Source organism: Macaca nemestrina, chromosome 3 (genome assembly GCF_043159975.1).
Source record: "Macaca nemestrina isolate mMacNem1 chromosome 3, mMacNem.hap1, whole genome shotgun sequence".
Lineage (NCBI taxonomy): Eukaryota > Metazoa > Chordata > Mammalia > Primates > Cercopithecidae > Macaca > Macaca nemestrina.
Window position 1 is genome coordinate 61,017,573 of NC_092127.1, and position 17,516 is coordinate 61,035,088.

Below are 17,516 nucleotides of genomic sequence, written 5' to 3' on the forward strand. Positions count from 1 at the left end.
CTTTAGTTAGACACAGAGCACTGATTGGAGCATTTTTACAGAGTATAGCACATTTTCTTTAAACATTCATCTTTTGATGGACAATTAGGTTGATTCCATAGCTTTGCTATTGTGAATAGTGCCATGATAAACATGACAATGCAGATATCCCTTTGATGTAGAGACTTCTTTTCACTGCTTCATAAGCACCCAGCAGTGGGATTGCTGGAGCATATGTTAGTTCTATCTTTAGTTTTTTGAGAAATGTCCATACTGTTTTCCACATTGGTTGTACTAATTTACATTCCCATCAAAAGTGTGTCAGAGTTCCCTTTACTCCACATCCTTGCCAGCATTTGTTATTTTTTGTCTTTTTAGTAATAACCATTCTAACCAGGGTAATACAGTATTTCATTGTGATTTTGATTTGCATTTCCCTGATGATTAGTCATTTTGAGCCGTTTTTCATATTCCTGTTGGCCATTTGTATGTCTTCTTTTGATAAATGTCTATTCATAGCTTTTGCTCCCTTTTTTTTTTTTTTGAGATGGAGTTTTGCTGTTGTTGCCGAGGCTGGAGTGCAATGGCATGATCTTGGCTCACTTCAACCTCTGCCTCCCGAGTTCAAGCAATTCTCCTGTCTCAGCCTCCCAAGTATCTGGGATTACCGGAATGTGCCACTATGCCTGGCTAATTTTGTATTTTTAGTAGAGACAGAGTTTCACCATATTGGCCAGGAGGTCTTGAACTCCTGACCTCCACCCACCTCAGCCTCCCAAAGTACTGGGATTACAGGCATGAGCCACTGTGCCTGGCCTGCCTACTTTTTAATGGGATTATTTGTTTAGTAGTTTAAATTGCTTGTATATTTTGGATATTAGTCCCTTGTCAGATGAATAATTTGCAACAGGCTATCTCTTCAATCTGTCAATTGTTTCCTTTGCCATGCAGAAGATTTTTTAGTTTAAGATAGCCCATTTGTCTATTTTTGTCATAGTTGTCTATGTTTTTGAGGTCTTAGCCATGAAATCTTTGCCTAGACTGATGTCTTCAAGTGTTTTTCCTATGTTTTCTCCTAGCAGTTGTTTGGTTTTCAGTCTTACATGTAAATCTTTAATCTATCTTGAGTTGATCTTTGAATTTGGGGAGAGACAGAGGTCCAGTATCATTCTTCTGCATATAGATATCAATTTTCCCAGCACTATTTATTTAATAGAGTGTCCTTTCTCCAGTGTATGTTCTCTGTGCCTTTATTGAAAATTAGTTGGCTGTAAATATATAGATTTATTTCTGGACTCTATTCTGTTCCATTTGCCTATGGGTCTGTTTTTATACCAAAACCATGCTGTTTGGGTTACTACAGCCTTGTGATATATTTTGAAGTCAAATAATGTGATATTTCTAGCTTTGTTCTTTTTTTTTTTTTTTTTCCCGAGATGGAGTCTTGCTCTGTTGCACAGGCTGGAGTGCAGTGGCACAATCTTGGCTCACTGCAACCTCTGCCTCCCGGGCTCAAGCAATTCTCCTGCCTCAGTCTCCTGAGTAGCTGGGATTACAGATACGTGCTACCCCACCTGGCTAATTTTTGTATTTTTAGTAGAGATGGGGTTTCACCTGTTGGTCAGGCTTGTGTTGAACTCCTGACCTCATGATCCACCCGCCTCAGCTTCCCAAAGTGTTGTGATTACAGGTATGAGCCACCGCGCCCGACCCCAGCTTTGTTCTTTTTGCTCAGGGTTGCTTTGGCTATTCTGGTTCTTTATTGGTTCCATGAATATTTTAAGATTGTTTTTTCTAATTCTGTGTAAAACAACATTTGTATTTTGGTAGAGATTTCATCGAATCTGTAGTTTGCTTTGGGAAGTATGGTCATTTCAATGATATTAATTATTCTGATTTATGAGCATGGGATGACTTTTTATTTGTTTGTGTCCTCTTCAAGTTCTTTCATCAGTGTTTTGTAGTTTTCCTTGTAGAGATCTTTCACCTTGGTTAAATTTATTCCTAGAATTATTATTATTTTTTTTTTGTAGCTATTGTAAATGAGATTGCTTTCTTGATTTCCTTCTCCCCTGGTTCATTATTAGTGTACAGAAATGCTACTGAGTTCTGTATCCTGCAATTTGACTGTATGTGTTGATCAAATCTAGGAGTTCTTTTGGTGAAATCTTTAGGTTTTTCCAGATATAAGATCATATCATTGGCAAAGAAGGACAATTTGACTTCCTCTTTTCCAATTTGGATCCCTTTTATTTCTTTCTCTTGCCTGATTGTTCTGGCAACTATCTTGAATAGGAGTGGTGAAAGTGAGCATCCTTGTCTTGTTCCAGATCTTAGAGGAAAGACTTTCAGCTTTTCCCCACTCAGTACGATGTTAGCTGTGGGTTTGTCATATGTGGTCTTTATTATTTTGAGATGTGTTCTTTCTTTCTTTCTTTTTTTTTTTTGAGACAGAGTCTTGCTCTGTCACCAGGCTGGAGTGTGGAGTGCAGTGGTACAATCTCGGCTCACTGCAAACTCCCCCTCCCAGGTTCAAGGGGTTCTCCCGCCTCAGCCTCCTGAGTAGCTGGGACTACAGGTACATGCCACCATGCCCAGCTACTTTTTTTTTTTTTTTTTTTTTTGTATTTTTAGTAGAGATGGGGTTTCACCATGTTAGCCAGATGGTCTTGGTCTCTTGACCTCATGCTCTGCCCACCTCAGCCTCCAAAAGTGCTGGGATTACAGGCGTGAACCACTGTGCCCGGCCTTGAGGTATGTTCTTTCTATGCCTTGTTGAGTTTTATTATGAAAGGATGTTGAATTTTATCAAATGCCTTTTCTGCATCTGTTGAGATAATCATATGGTTTTTGTCCTTCATTATTTTGATGTGATGTGTGATGTTTATTAATGTTGAACTATCCTTGTGTCTCTGGTATAACTCCCACTTAATCATGTTGCATTACCTTTTGATCTGTTGTTGGATTCTGTTTGCTAGTATTTTGTTGAGGATTTTTGTGTCTATGTTAATCAAGGATATTGGATGATAGTTTTCTTTTTCTGTTGTGTTGTCTGGTTTTGGTATCAGGGTAACATTGGCCTCATAGAATGAGTTAGGGAGAGTTCCTTTGTCTTTAATTTTTTGGAATAGTTTCAGGAGGACTGGTATTAGCTCTTCTTTATACATTTGGTAGGAATAACTATGAATCCAACCAGTCCTGAGCTTTTCTTTACTGGGAGACTTTTTATTACTGATTCAACTTTGCTATTCATAATTGGTCTATTCAAGTTTCCTATTTCTTCCTGACTCAATTTTGGTGGGGTGTATGTTTTCAGAAATTTATCCATTTCCTCTAGGCTTTCCAGTTTGTTCATGTATGGTTGTTGATAAAAGTCTCTGATGATCTTTTGTATTTCTATGGTATCAGTTGTAGAGTTGTAATGTCTCCTTTATTTCTAAATTTGTTTATTTGGGTTTTCAGCTAGCGGTTTATCAATTTTGTTTACCTTTTTTTAAAAAACAACTTTCTGTTTCATTGATCCTTTGTATTTTTTTCTTTATTTTTTTATTTTTTATTTATTTATTTTTTTTTTTTTTGAGACAGAGTCTCGCTCTGTCGCCCAGGCTGGAGTGCAGTGGTGTGATCTAGGCTCACTGCAAACTCCGCCTCCCAGGTTCATGCCATTCTCCTGCCTCAGCCTCCCGAGTAGCTAGGACTACAGGCACCCACCACCACGCCCGGCTAATTGTTTTTTTGTTTTTTTGTTTTTTTTTGTATTTTTAGTAGAGACGGGGTTTCACCATGTTAGGCAGGATGGTCTCAATCTCCTGACCTCATGATCTGCCCACCTCGGCCTCCCAAAGTTCTGGGATTACAGGCGTGAGTCACTGCACCCGGCCTTGTGTTTTTTTCGTTTAGACTATATTTTGTTTAGTTCTGCTCTGATCTTTATTATTCTTTTGCTAATTTTGAGTTTCATATGTTCTTGCTTTTCTAGTTACTTGAGATGTCTCTTTAGGTTGTTTATTTGAAATCTTTCTTTTTTTTTTTTTTTTTTTCTTTGAGATGGGGTCTCACTCTGTCACCCAGGCTGGAGTGCAGTAGTGCAACCTTGGCTCACTGCAACCTCTGTCTCCCAGGATCAAGCAATCCTCCCACCTCAGCCTCCAGACTAGCTGAGACTGCAGGTATGTGACACCATGCCTGGCTAATTTTTGTATATTTTGGTAGAGATGGGGTTTCACTACACTGCCCGGGTCTCGAACTCCTGAGCTCAGGTGATCCACCCACCTCAGCCTTCCAAAGTGCTGGGATTACAGGCATGAGCCACTGCACCTGGTCCTGATTTTTTTTTTTTTTTTTTAAGCAGGGTCTCACTCTCTTGTGCAGGCTGAAGTACAGTGCAGTGGCATGATCTCAGGTCACTGCAACCTCTGCCTCCTGAGCTCAAGCAATACTCCCACCCCAGCCTCTTGGATAGCTGGGACTCAAGTGTGCACCACCACACCCAGCTAATTTTTTGTGTGTTTTGTAGAGACATGGTTTCACCCTGTTGCCCATGCTGGTCTCAAACTCTTAGGCTCATGCAATCTGCTCATCTCAGCCTCCCAAAGTGCTGGGATTACAGACATGAGCCACTGAGTCCAGCCTCAATTTTTTTGATTTAGGTGATTTTTGCTATAAACTTCCTACTTAGCATTGCTTTTGCTGTATCCCAAAGATTTTAATATGGTGTGTTTCTATTTTCATTTGTTTCAAGAATATTTTTTATTTCCATCTTACTTTCTTTGTTGAGTTAATGGTTGTTCAGGACTGTGTTGTTTAATTTCCATGTATTTTTATAGTTTCCAAAGTTCCCCTTGGTATTGATTTCTAGTCTTATTCCACTGTAGTCTGAGAAGAGAGTTGATAAAATTTTGATTTTTAAAAATGTTGAGCCTTGTTTTGTGGCCTAATATATGGTCTATCCTGAAAAACATTCCATGTGCTGATGAGAAGGATGTATATTCTGTAGTTGTTGGATGAAATGTTCTGTAAATATCTGTTAGGTTCATTTGGTTTAAAGTGCAGATTAAATCCACTGCTTCTTTGTTGATTTTTCCATCTAGATGATCTATCTCATGCTGAGAGTGGGGTGTTGAACTCCCCCACTATTGTTTCATTGGAATGTTTTTCCTCTCTTTAGATCTAGTAATATTTGCTTTTCAAATATGGGTGCTCCAGTGCTGAGTGCATATGTTTTTAGAATTGTTATTTCCTTTTTTTGGATTGGTCCCTTTATGACTGTATAGTGACTTTCTTTGGTTTTGTTTGTTTGTTTGTTTACTGTTTTTAACTTAAAGTTTGTTTTATCTGATATAAGTATAGCTACTCCTGCTTGCTTTTGGTTTTCATTTGTGTAATATATTTTTCCATTTCTTTAAGTTTATATGTGTCTTGGCAGATAAAGTGTATTTCTTGTAGGCAGCATATAATTGGATATTGTTTCTTTATCCATTCAGCTAGTTTATACATTTTAAGTGGAGAACTTACATTAAGGTTATTACTGATATATGAAGTTTTGAATGGCATCTGAGAAGTGTTCAGCTGCCAACAGTGTTCAGCTGCCAACAGTGGCTGGACAGGGCGATCTCTAGCCCATTGGACAGCATGCTTGAGAACTGGGGGACAGGACCAGGATAGTGGACTTCAGGCCCTCTGGTAGTGTGTTGAAGCACTGGTTGTAATAGGTAAAGGCAGGTGGTCCCTAGGCTGCTGGCAGAATGCTCAGGTAGGGGCAGTGGTGGCTGTGCTGTAGGCCTGTCTCTGAGGAGGTTGGGGCCACTCTCAGTGAGACCAGTTTAGGAAGGCAGCTATGGGATGTCCAGTTCTGTCACCTTTTGGTCCAACAACAGACTGTGGCAGAGGAGGAAGTAAGATTTATCCTTGGTGTGTGTAAAAGTGCCATCCTCTTCTCTTCTTTGACAATCCTCTGGGGGCTGAGTGCTCCGAATGGTGCCATGTGGCAGTTGCTTGGGGCTCAGAAGCCTGTGGGACTCAGTGTGAGTGTTCTTTCTAAAGTAGTGCCTCTACACAATCTCTAAGTAGCTCTGTATGTTAGTCTGGAGGCCCAAGAGGGTCAAGGCGCTTTCCTGTGGCTAGGAACGTAGAAGTCCATGGTGGGAATGTGGAGCCCTGGGGGTCATTCATTTACCCTTTCCCTGTTTATGGGAGGTTTTCTCAGCTTCCAGCTGATCTTGGACCAGTAGGTTGCCCCGCTTCCCTCTCCTTCTTTGCTTTTGATGATTCCTACCACTTTCCCGTTGAATTCTAGTGTTTTCTCTTAGATGATCTATTTGAAGTGTGAATATCTACTTGTCATTTTTTGTCCTCTCCACAGAAGAGGTGTGTACTAGCTGCATTTAGTCAACTATCTTAGATTTCTTCCACTGGTTCCTTGGTGGGTTGCTGACATCAATTGCCAGAAAAACTTTTCCTCTTCCCCAGGGCCTTACTGAAGAATTGTTCTACTAAAAAAAAAAGTGGGGGGGAGGGGGACTATGTTATTTAAAAAATGTCGGTTCCATAAAAGTCACAGACAGGCTGCAGGACTGTTCTATATTAAAATAGTAAATGGACATGACAACTAAGTACAATACTTTAGGTTAGACTTGATCCTGTTCTTGAAGGGGGAAAAATGTCATAACAGATACTGCTTTAATTGACAAAATTTGCATATGAATTCCAGAGTAGATACAAAGTATTTTATTAGGGTTAAATTTACTAAAGTTGATAACTATTCTGTGGTTAAGAAGAGAATAGCCCTATTTTTAGGAAAAAAGAGATATTTAGAAGGGCATAATGATTCATCCAATTTATTTTCAAATGGTATAGAAAAAAATTCTGTGTGTGTGTGTATACATATATATGTGCATACACATACACATATGTAGTTATAATAAAAAGGAGAAAGAGATCAAACAAAAAAGCAAGTAGGATAAAGTATTAACAATAGGTGAATCTGGATAAAGGATATACAGGCATTCCTTATACTATTCACACTTTCGACTTTTCTGTAAACTGGAAATTATTTACAAATAAAAGTAAAAAACAAAACAAAACAAAACATGTTTCATCCTTTCTCTGTTGCCTGAGGATGTTTATTAGACCCTTCATAGCCTGGCTCTGGCTCCTTTCTGGCTGCACCTGCTACCATTTCCTTTCTCACTCTCCAATAAGCAACCCAACGCTTCCCATTCCCCAGAGTACACCTCTCTGCCTTTGCACCTCTAGTTTCTTACATCTGGAATGGTGTTCAGCTTCCTTCCTGCTCAGCAAATCCTCATTTCCTGAAGGCTCAGCTCAAAATGATCTCTTCCTTGAAGTTCTCTGAAAAATCTTTTAGAAAGTTTTAAGCAAAGTTGAGGTGCTCAGAAAACTAGAGAGAGAAACACAATATGCTTTGTTTTATCAGAAATGTGCAAAATAAAAGGTCTGGAAAGAATTGGGTAATTTCATCTTACAACTGTGTTTTAACTTTTAAAAATTCCTGCATCATTCAGTACAGTTTCAAAATCTTCATTCTACATGGAACTTCTATTTGAATCTTTCTACTATATTATAGTAAGTTATTTTATTTTATTTATTTATTTTTTTGAGACAGAGTCCCACTCTGTTGCCCAGGCTGGAGTGCAGTGGTTCGATCTTGGCTCACTGCAATCTCCACCTCCTGAGTTCAAGCAATTCTCCTGCCTCAGGCTCCAGAGTAGCTGGGATTACAGGCACCTGCCACCATACTCCTCTAATTTTTGTATTTTTAGTAGGGACGGGGTTTTGCCATGTTGGCCAGGCTGGTTTCGAATACCTGACCTCAGGTGATCTACCCGTCTTGGCCTCCCACAGTGCTGGGATTATAGGCATGAGCCACCATAACCAACCTACAGTAAGTTATTATTATTATTATTTGAGACGGAGTCTCACTCTGTTGCCAGACTAGAGTGCAGTGGTGCAATCTCGGCTCACTGCAACCTCCACCTCCCGCGTTCAAGCGATTCTCCTGCCTCAGCCTCCCAAGTAGCTGGGACTACAGACGTGCGCCACCATGCCCAGTTAATTTTTGTATTTTTAGTAGAAACGGGGTTTCACCATATTGGCCAGGATGGTCTTGATCTCTTGACCTTGTGATCCACCTACCTTGGCCTCCCAAAGTGCTAGGATTACAGGTGTTAGCCACCGTGCCCAGCCTAATAAATTATTTTATATTACAACAACAATTTGTATATCTTATAAGATACCATGCTGTATCATAATTATTTCTTCAGGTATCAGTTTCACCAATCACAACGTGGAATAAGAAAAATCTGATTTATCTTTAAATCTCTTCCAACACTTTGCAAATGCCTAGCATGTAGTGGGCGCTAAGCAAATTCAATGATCATTATATAAAACAACCTAATTACCAAATGTGATTTAAACTTGCATGTACATACAACTCTCAAGTTTAACATCACTATTATCCTAGCAAACAAATGGGAAATGCTTAACAAAAATGTTTTCACTGGATTTATTCTTCTCGTGGGCAGTCTAATAAATAGAGTCCACTTTTTTCCAGTCCTTCTCAGGCAAAAAGACGTGTAATATATGGGTAAATAAATGATTATAGACTGCAGTACAGTCTATAATCATTTATACAGAGTGAAACCTTTTAACTACAAATTTACATAGAGCCAAATCTAGTTAGGGTCAGAATTTGAAAATCCCACCAGACTCAAAGCAATTTGTAAGTAACAAAATTCCATTCAAATTGCAGGCCGGGCGCGGTGGCTCAAGCCTGTAATCCCAGCACTTTGGGAGGCCGAGGCGGGTGGATCATGAGCTCAGGAGATCGAGACCATCCTGGCTAACACGGTGAAACCCCGTCTCTACTAAAAATACAAAAAACTAGCCGGGCGTGGTGGCGGGCGCCTGTAGTCCCAGCTACTCGGAGGCTGAGGCAGGAGAATGGCGTGAACCCGGGAGGCGGAGCTTGCAGTGAGCCGAGATCGCGCCACTGCACTCCAGCCTGGGCGACACAGCGAGACTCCGTCTCAAAAAAAAAAAAAAAATACTTTTGTCTATACATGAATCAGTCTCTGAACAAACATCAGTATCTCTGTACCTTTGTTATGGCTAGGTTTGTCAGATGAGTGTGTGTATTACAGTTATCTAGAGGGACAGAACTAATGGAATAGATCTATCTGTACAAAGGGGAGTTAACTCACATGGTCACAAGGTCCCACAATAGGCCTTGTGCAGGCTGAGGAGCAAGGAGAGCCAGTCTGAGTTCCAAAACTGAAGAACTTGGAGTTTGAGGCATGGAATCGTCCAACACAGGAGAAAGATGTTGGCTGCGAGGCTAGGCCAGTCTCACTTCACATTTTTTCTACCTGCTTTTTATTTTAGCTGCACAGGCAGCTGATTCGATTGCGCTCACCCAGATTAAGGTTAGGTCTCTCTTTCCCAGCCCACTGACTCAAATGTTAATGTCCTTTGGCAACATTCTCAGAGACACATCCAGTATCAATACTTTGTATCCTTCAATTCGATCACGTTGACACTGAGTATTAACCATCACAGTGTGTGTGTTCATCTGCCTTTTGGTTTAAAAAATATGTAATTTTATACTTTGAACTCATGAGGACAATTATATTTGTACAGATTTAAACAAACGCTATTGTGTACTAGATTTTCTAGAAAATAAAACAATTCCTTCTAGGATTTAAATTAGAATTAAAAATCAAAGTCAATTTGTGCTTTCATGCTCTACGAACCATTGAAAATGACACATGCACAACTTTCCCAAATCTAATTTAAATCTTAGCTAAGAATATTCTAGCATATCAGTTGTTTCCTGGAATTTTAATATTTGAAGAGGTGGAAAGAAATGTTTTCTTTCTTTATTTAAGGGTAGAGTTAAATAACAATTAAGAATTTTATTTTTTATAACAAAGCTGCAATGTTTTGAGTACTATTATGTTTTAGCGCAATGTGAAGTCTACAGATTCTTATATTAACTTAGTGATCTCAGACTTTTTACAAATGAAAGTATAAAGTTTTATTCCGTTGGATTCTAATACTCCCCTTTGTGTTATAATTGTTCTATTTTTTTTTTTTTTTTGACACGGAGTTTCGCGCTTGTTGCCCAGGCTGGAGTGCAGCCGCACTTGGCTCACCACAACCTCCGCCTCCTGGGTTCAAGCGAGTCTCCTGCCTCAGCCTCCCGAGTAGCTGGGATTACAGGCATGCGCCACCACACCCGGCTAATTTTGTATTTTTAGTAGAGATGGGGTTTCTGCATGTTGGTTAGGCTGGTCTCGAACTCCCAACCTCAGGTGATCCGCCTGCCTCAGCCTCTCAAAGTGCTGGGATTACAGAGGTGAGCCACCGTGCTTGGCCAATTGTTCTATTTTTTTCAGTAGAGCTAGTTATTTTTTGTGTATGTGTAAGACAGGGTATTGCTCTGTTGCTCAGGCTGGAGCGCAGTATCACAATCACAGCTCACTGCAGCCTTGATCTCCCATGCTCAAGCCATCTTCCTGCTTCAGCTTCCTCAGTAGCTGGGACTACAGGCATGTGCCACCACACCTGCCTAATTTTTTATATTTTTTGTAGAGATGGTGTCTTGCTATGTTCCCCAGGCTTGTCTTAGATTCCTGAGCTCAAACAATCCTTCCACCTAAGCCTCCCGAAGTGCTGGAATTATAAGGAAATTATAAGCCACCATGCCTGGGCTAGCTAGTTCTTTCTACAATGTAAAATGTAAAAATCAAGTATATACTGCAACCAGAATTCTTGATTTGCAGAGCTCAGTTAGGGACTGATAAGGACATGCTGCTGACTCAAAAGGTTGAGAAGCTTGCATTTGATGATGCTGAGTAAAACCTAACTTCCTGAGTTCCAGTAATTGCCCACAACACATTATTTTTTCTCCTCTTTTTTTATTTCACCTTTGCCTCATATATTACATACAACTGTGAGAATTAGAGGTGTCTTACCTGGAAAAGAAGATAATTAGAGCAAATATAATTGTCATGGGCTAACTCTTGCAGATCACAGCTCAAGAAGTCAGAAGCCATAGGTGAAATTATAGGGATAACACCAGCTCAATGTAAAGAATTTCCAACATAAACAGCTACTGCATGACAGAATGAGCTGCTATGGGAGAATACAACATCCAATCAAGGCAAGTAGTCAAGGAAGAGTAGGTAACCATCTGCAAGAGGATTTCAACACTGGACAAGACAATCCTATAGTAAGTCAAAGTTTAAGACCCTATAATTATGTGATATTCGAGATTTAATGTTTACAATATTATTCTCATTCCATCTGGTTCCTAGTACTAAGTCTTTGCTTTTTGTTTGTTTGTTTTTCTTTTGGAGACAGGGTCTCACTCTGTCACCTAGGCTGGAATGCAGTGGCATGATCTTGGCTCACTGCAGCCTCAACCTCCCAGGCTCAAGCAGTCCTCCCACATCAACACCCCAAGTAGCTGGGACTACATCCATATGCCACCATGCCTGTTTAATTTTTGTATTTTTTGTAGAGACGGGGTTTCACCATGTTGCCCAAGCTGGTCGCGAACTTCTGAGCTCAGGTAATCCACTCACCTCGGCCTCCCAAAGTGCTGGGATTATAGGCATGAGCCACTGCACCTGGCCTGCTGGTACTAAGTCTTCCCTGACATTTTGTCAGTAAAGGTCAAAGTCACTGGAAATGGTCACTGCACCTAACCTAAGTGTCAATTTCCTGACCTACAGAGTAGAGGGTTTGACGAATTCATCTCTAGAATTCTGTCTACTTCTAGCCAGCCAGACTCTTCACTGATATGAAGTCACCACTGTGTATCTACCTTACTAACCTTTTTTAGTTAACATGTAGGAAATGTAATAAATGCCTGACATTTTTCAACAACATTTATAACCTTTGGGGATCAGTTCATTTTCAGCAATTCAATTTTAGTCATTTTGATTGCTTTTGTCAGAGGGGAAAAATAATGTCACGTAATTAAAATGATAAATAATCTCCCAAATAATGTATGTTTATTAGTCTTATGACAGAACCTCCAGCTATATTTTGTTAGAACTAAATTAGAAACAGCACATAACTTGCAGCTCTTGCAAGTTTTCACAATTTAAAAATTGAAGATGTGTTGCAAGCAGAGTTCATTAATTATAGAGCTCAATGATTATATTTGATAAAATATCCTCTGATCTACAATTACAGACTGATGAGAACATGCTGTTGATTCAAAAAGATTGGAAAATCGCATGTATCACTTGCAGACTCCTGGGACCAGCGTACTCTATACCACTCAGGTATAGAGATGCATCTTCTAGAAGTGCCAATTGCCCTACTCTCTGGGACCAAACTAACTAATACCCAACCTCTGAGGTTCTTAACACCTCATGTATTCAATCTGTGGTATTCTTAACACCTCACCTCTGAGACAGTCAACATTGTGTCAGGTGTTGAAGCCTAAGCCTCTGAAGCCAATGTTATGCTAAGCTGTACAGGAACTGAAACTACAACCCCTGGCTCAAGAACAACCTAAGCAGTGGCCTGTGCAGAAACTCCTGCAGGAACACCCCTTCCTCAGGTCTAGTGAGCCAAGTCCTTGCAGCAGGAGGGCCAGTAATCACACCCATTCCTATTGAGTTATTTTTTTTAATCAGTTAATGCTTAAACATAAGTCCACCTCGGTCATCAATCTCTTTGCATGATTTTCCCCACAGCTCCTGGATGAGCCCTCTGTTCCCCCTCTCTTGCCCAAGGCTTCCACATGCCTTCTGGAACCATTGCTTTGTATTCAGCAAACTCCCTTATGTCATCACTCTGTTCTCTCAACCATCCCTTCACCTTTTTGCTCCAACATGAACCTGAGTTTTTCCTGAGGACATTGCTTCTCCTGTAGTCCTCTAACGTGGTGACTGTCTGCTCTCTCACATCGGTGGAGAAGGGCTTTGGTGTCTCATTTTTCCCCATTGTCATTTCCAGGTCCCTTGTCTTTGCACTCTCTCATCTGAGTCAGTGTGGAGCTATCTCATAAGGCCTCCTTTCCCCCTGCTGGTAGCTGTCATCTCTGGGCCTCCCATTTACTCTTTCGGACTGCTCCCCTCAAATCCAAACTCAGCCAATCGCTGCAGTAATTTCAAAATGCAAAGTTGACATACATGATAATCTGGCCTCTGAATCCCAACTTTCTTATCTCCAATGACCTTTAGCTTCTCTCCATCCTAGCTACCCACTATCAGGGTCACATTTGGACCTTGTCATCATCTACAACAGATCTATTGCCAAAACCACCAATTCAAGCATCCTGCTTTTTGACCACACCTGTTTCTCCTTTGCCATTCCACCCACCATGACTATTTTGTGTCCAAATTTAGATTTTTAGCCCAGTGACCCCTTCTACTTTCTACCAATTCATCAGGTCTCTTCTTTTATCCCTTTGTCCCTTATCCAGCTAAAATTCCATGTGCTATAGTTTCCGTAACAGTTTGTACACTGTCTCCCCCACCACAGAGTCTTTGCCCATGGCAGTCTCTCAACCTATAATGGTTTTGTTCATCACTTTCCTGGTTAATTCCTATTCATTATTTAGACCAATGCTGGTCAGTAGAACTTCTGCAGTGATGCAAATGTTATATACCTGTGCTGTCCAATTCTGTAGGCACTAGCCACATGTGACTATCGAGCATTTGATGTGGCTAGTGTGACTGAGAAACTGAATTAGAAACTGAATTTTAGGGTTTTGTTTTTTGTTTTTTGTTTTTTTGTTTGTTTTTGAGACAGAGTCTCACTCTCTTGCCTGGGCTGAAGTGAAGTGGCGCGATCTGCAACCTCCTCCTAGGTTCAAGTGATTCCCCTGCCTCAGCTTCCCAAGTAGCTGAGATTACAGGTGTGTGCCATCATGCCCGGCTAATTTTTGTATTTTTAGTAGAGACGGGGTGTCACCATGTTGGCCAGGATGGTCTCGATCTCCTGACCTCGTGATCCACCCGCCTCAGCCTCCCAAAGTGCTAGGATTACAGGTGTGAGCCACCGTGCCCGGCCTGAATTTTAGTTTTATTTAATTTTAATTAATCTAAATAACTACATACAGTGGCTGCTATTTTTGTCAGTGCGGCTTTTGCTCTCACTCAAACTGACCTTCCTTAGGACAGCCTTCCCTAACTCCCCATGTGATTTCAGGGTCCTCTGTTATATTGCCATGGCTTTATCCTTGCCTTCACAGCACCTATCTTAGTTCGTGATTATATACTCATTGTGGGATTGTTTGACTGTGTCTGATTGCTTACCATTGTATCCCAGCATCCATCACAGTTCCTGACATACCATAAATATTTTTCAATAAATGAATGAATGGATGGACATTGTGAGAGCAAGAGGAGGGGATGCAGATTAAAATAGCTGTGAAGAATCTTCAGTGGACAATCCTCATGATCCAAAGAAGAATGACTGCACTACTGGAGTTAGGGGTGCCACTAACGAGTCAGTTGAGCAACCTAATTCCAGGACCACTTGGCCAGCATTGGTGCCAGTGGGTGCAAGGACCGTTAATACTGACTCACAGGCCAAAGGCAAGCTCCTTGTCCTCCAACTATAAGCATCATCTTATTATTCACTTTCCATCAGGTTATCATTAGTCAGATTTCAACTGTCAAAACAATATCCTCCTCCAGCAGAGCTATGAGCCTGATAATTTATTCTGATATACTTTTGCTGCTACCAATTTTTTGTAACTTAAAAAAAATACTGGGATACTATATTTGAAAGTAAAGCACATTATTTCAACACCTGATTTACTCCATTTAACATATGGCTTATATCTTAAATGTGTTTTTAAAAGATTATATATTCTCAAATTGATAGAATTATAATTTCCCCCATTTAAGGGTTACATAATTAAACATAGGCATGTAGTTTTTGTGGAAACAGATACAACATGATCTAGAACATTGTAAAATATTCCTGCTCAGAAAAAAATAGATAAAATTCAAAAAGGTCCTTCCACATATAACACTTCCATTTTTTCAGTAACAAGTTTGAGAATTCCTTACTAATATCAACAATTTTTAAGGACTCTCCCATTTATAGTAATTGTACTTTCAGTATTCAGTTAAATGAGAAAACACATAATGATAAAAGCTTCTATAAACCCAGAAATGTTCTGAAACTTATAGCCATTAATCAGCACATACTTATGTATTCTTAAAAATAAGAATACAAATATATTTGCAATATAAACAATGTTTGTAGTGGGAACACTCATTTGCTCCATTACCCCAACCTCCCCACCATGCTCTCCAGTTTGTTTCTGTTATATATTTGGTGGTTCGGTATCTCAGAAACTGATCCAATATTTAGAGTAGAAAATGGACTTACTGAAAGGGGACAGTCTTAGGCAAAATGCAAACATATATACATATATGTGTTTGCCAGGTGTATTTATTATATATATGTTGCATATTATATGTACTCTTGACAAGGGAATCATAGAACTTGGAGATATTCCAAAGTTTATCTGGGCTATTTCCTATAATGCAATAGAATAGCATCTAGATCATTCATAACAGAAATAGCTGAATGATTTAGGCGCATTCAGCAATGAAAGAATGTTATTATTTTATAGTAGCTTTAACACAGGAGAAAAAGTGTTTTCCCTATAATTATGATTATTGCCATTAATATCTCCAGGGTTTTTGGTTTTCACTCTACTACCTGTAGGTGTGTGGAGGAGTGCAAAAAATCTAGTCCATGTCTATTCTGCAACAGAACAGCCTATCAGATCATTTCCCAGTTAGAAGCACCTGCCTTTCACTGATTCAAATCATACTTTAGCCCTGGGGCATTCACTTATGGCATTTTTTTTGTGATGATGGTTTATATCAACTTGGGTTTTGCAGTAAATGCCCGTCATTCTTAGAACTTCCTCCCCCACCTTATCTAGTTATGATAAGCACAACATCAGTGATTCATGAGAACATAACCCTGAAAACCTCCCCATTTTAGAAACTGCCTTAGTTTTGCAAAGTATTTTATAGAAATACTATGTTCATATTTTAATAGAAATATAATCTAGACAAAACCAAAAAGCAAACTTCTTTCTAGGTAAACTTCCCTATGAGGACTCTGCTATATTTTCCTCCTCTGTAGTTAAGTTTCCTATATCTTTGAGCTTTAGTTCTAGAGTTTCAGATTTTGTAAGGCATTTTAAAAGAATCATCGAATAATAGCTGCTGCTCTAGGACCAGCTATTACAATCTACTTAGATTGACAATCTACTTAGATTGTCCTGACTCTGAACTTCTGAATCCTATGTGCACCTCCTTAATTATGTAAACCCATGACCCTCTGGTCTCTACCTCAAGTTCCTTTCTGCTCCTAGCCCTCTACAAACAAGTCTTTTTATTCCCTATGTCCCAAAAGAAAATCACTCTAGTTTTGAAGACTCGTACTTTGCTGATCAACTTCTTTACCTATTCATCCTCCAAGACACATAGTGGTAATTTGATTAGTAGCAACCTGCCCAGGATAGCAAAATGCATGTCCACTTTAATTTCTGTACAGTCAGCTTACATGGTATTATGCCTCAGGGAGAGCTCTAAGCTACACTTGACTTTAGATTCGCTTGTTAATTCAACAATTAAGACTAATCTGTTACATATTACAACTTATAAAAGACTATTTCCAACATTTTTTTTTTCCAGACAGGGTCTTGTTCTGTTGCCCAGGCTGGAATGCAGTGGTACAATCATAGCTCACCTCTGCCTTGAAGTCCTAGGCTCAAGCAATCCTCCTGTCTCAGCTTCCTGAGTAGTTAGGACTACAGGTGTGCACCGCCATGTTGCCTGATCTGGCCTCAAACTCCTGGGCTCAAGCCATCCTCCTGCCTGGTCTGTGTTAGGATTACAAGTGTTGGGATTACAAGTGTGAGCCACCATGCTCAGCTATTTCTAAGACTATTATGGCACAATGGGTACTCAATAAATATTTGTTGAAAGAATGAATGAATCAACTTATAGTCTTAGATGGAAAAGCCAAAGGATCAGATCTCTTTTCGGTAACCACAGTGCTGGATTGGCGAATGCTGCCTTCTATTTGAAATCGTGTAAAATTCTTCTTTCAGATATAAATTAAAATCAAAGACAACCTCTGAATGCCATCCCATGAAGCCATCTGCTATTGTGATATCAGGTGTGGCTTCTACCACCACAACCACTGTCAATCTAATTTTTTTTTTTTTTTTTAAGATTCTGTCACCCAGAATGGAGTGCAGTGGTGTGCTTTTGGCTCACTGCAGCCTCCGCTTCCTGGGTTCAAGCAACTCTCCTGCCTCAGCTTCCCGAGTAGCTGGGACTATGCCACCATGCCCATGCCACCACACCTGGCTAATTTTTGGATTTTTAGTAGAGATGGGGTTTTACCATGTTGGTCAGGCTGGTCTCAAACTCCTGGCCTCAAGTGATCTGCCCACCTTGGCCTCCCAAAGTGTTGGGATTACAGGCGTGAGCCACTATGCCCGGCCTTCATCCTAC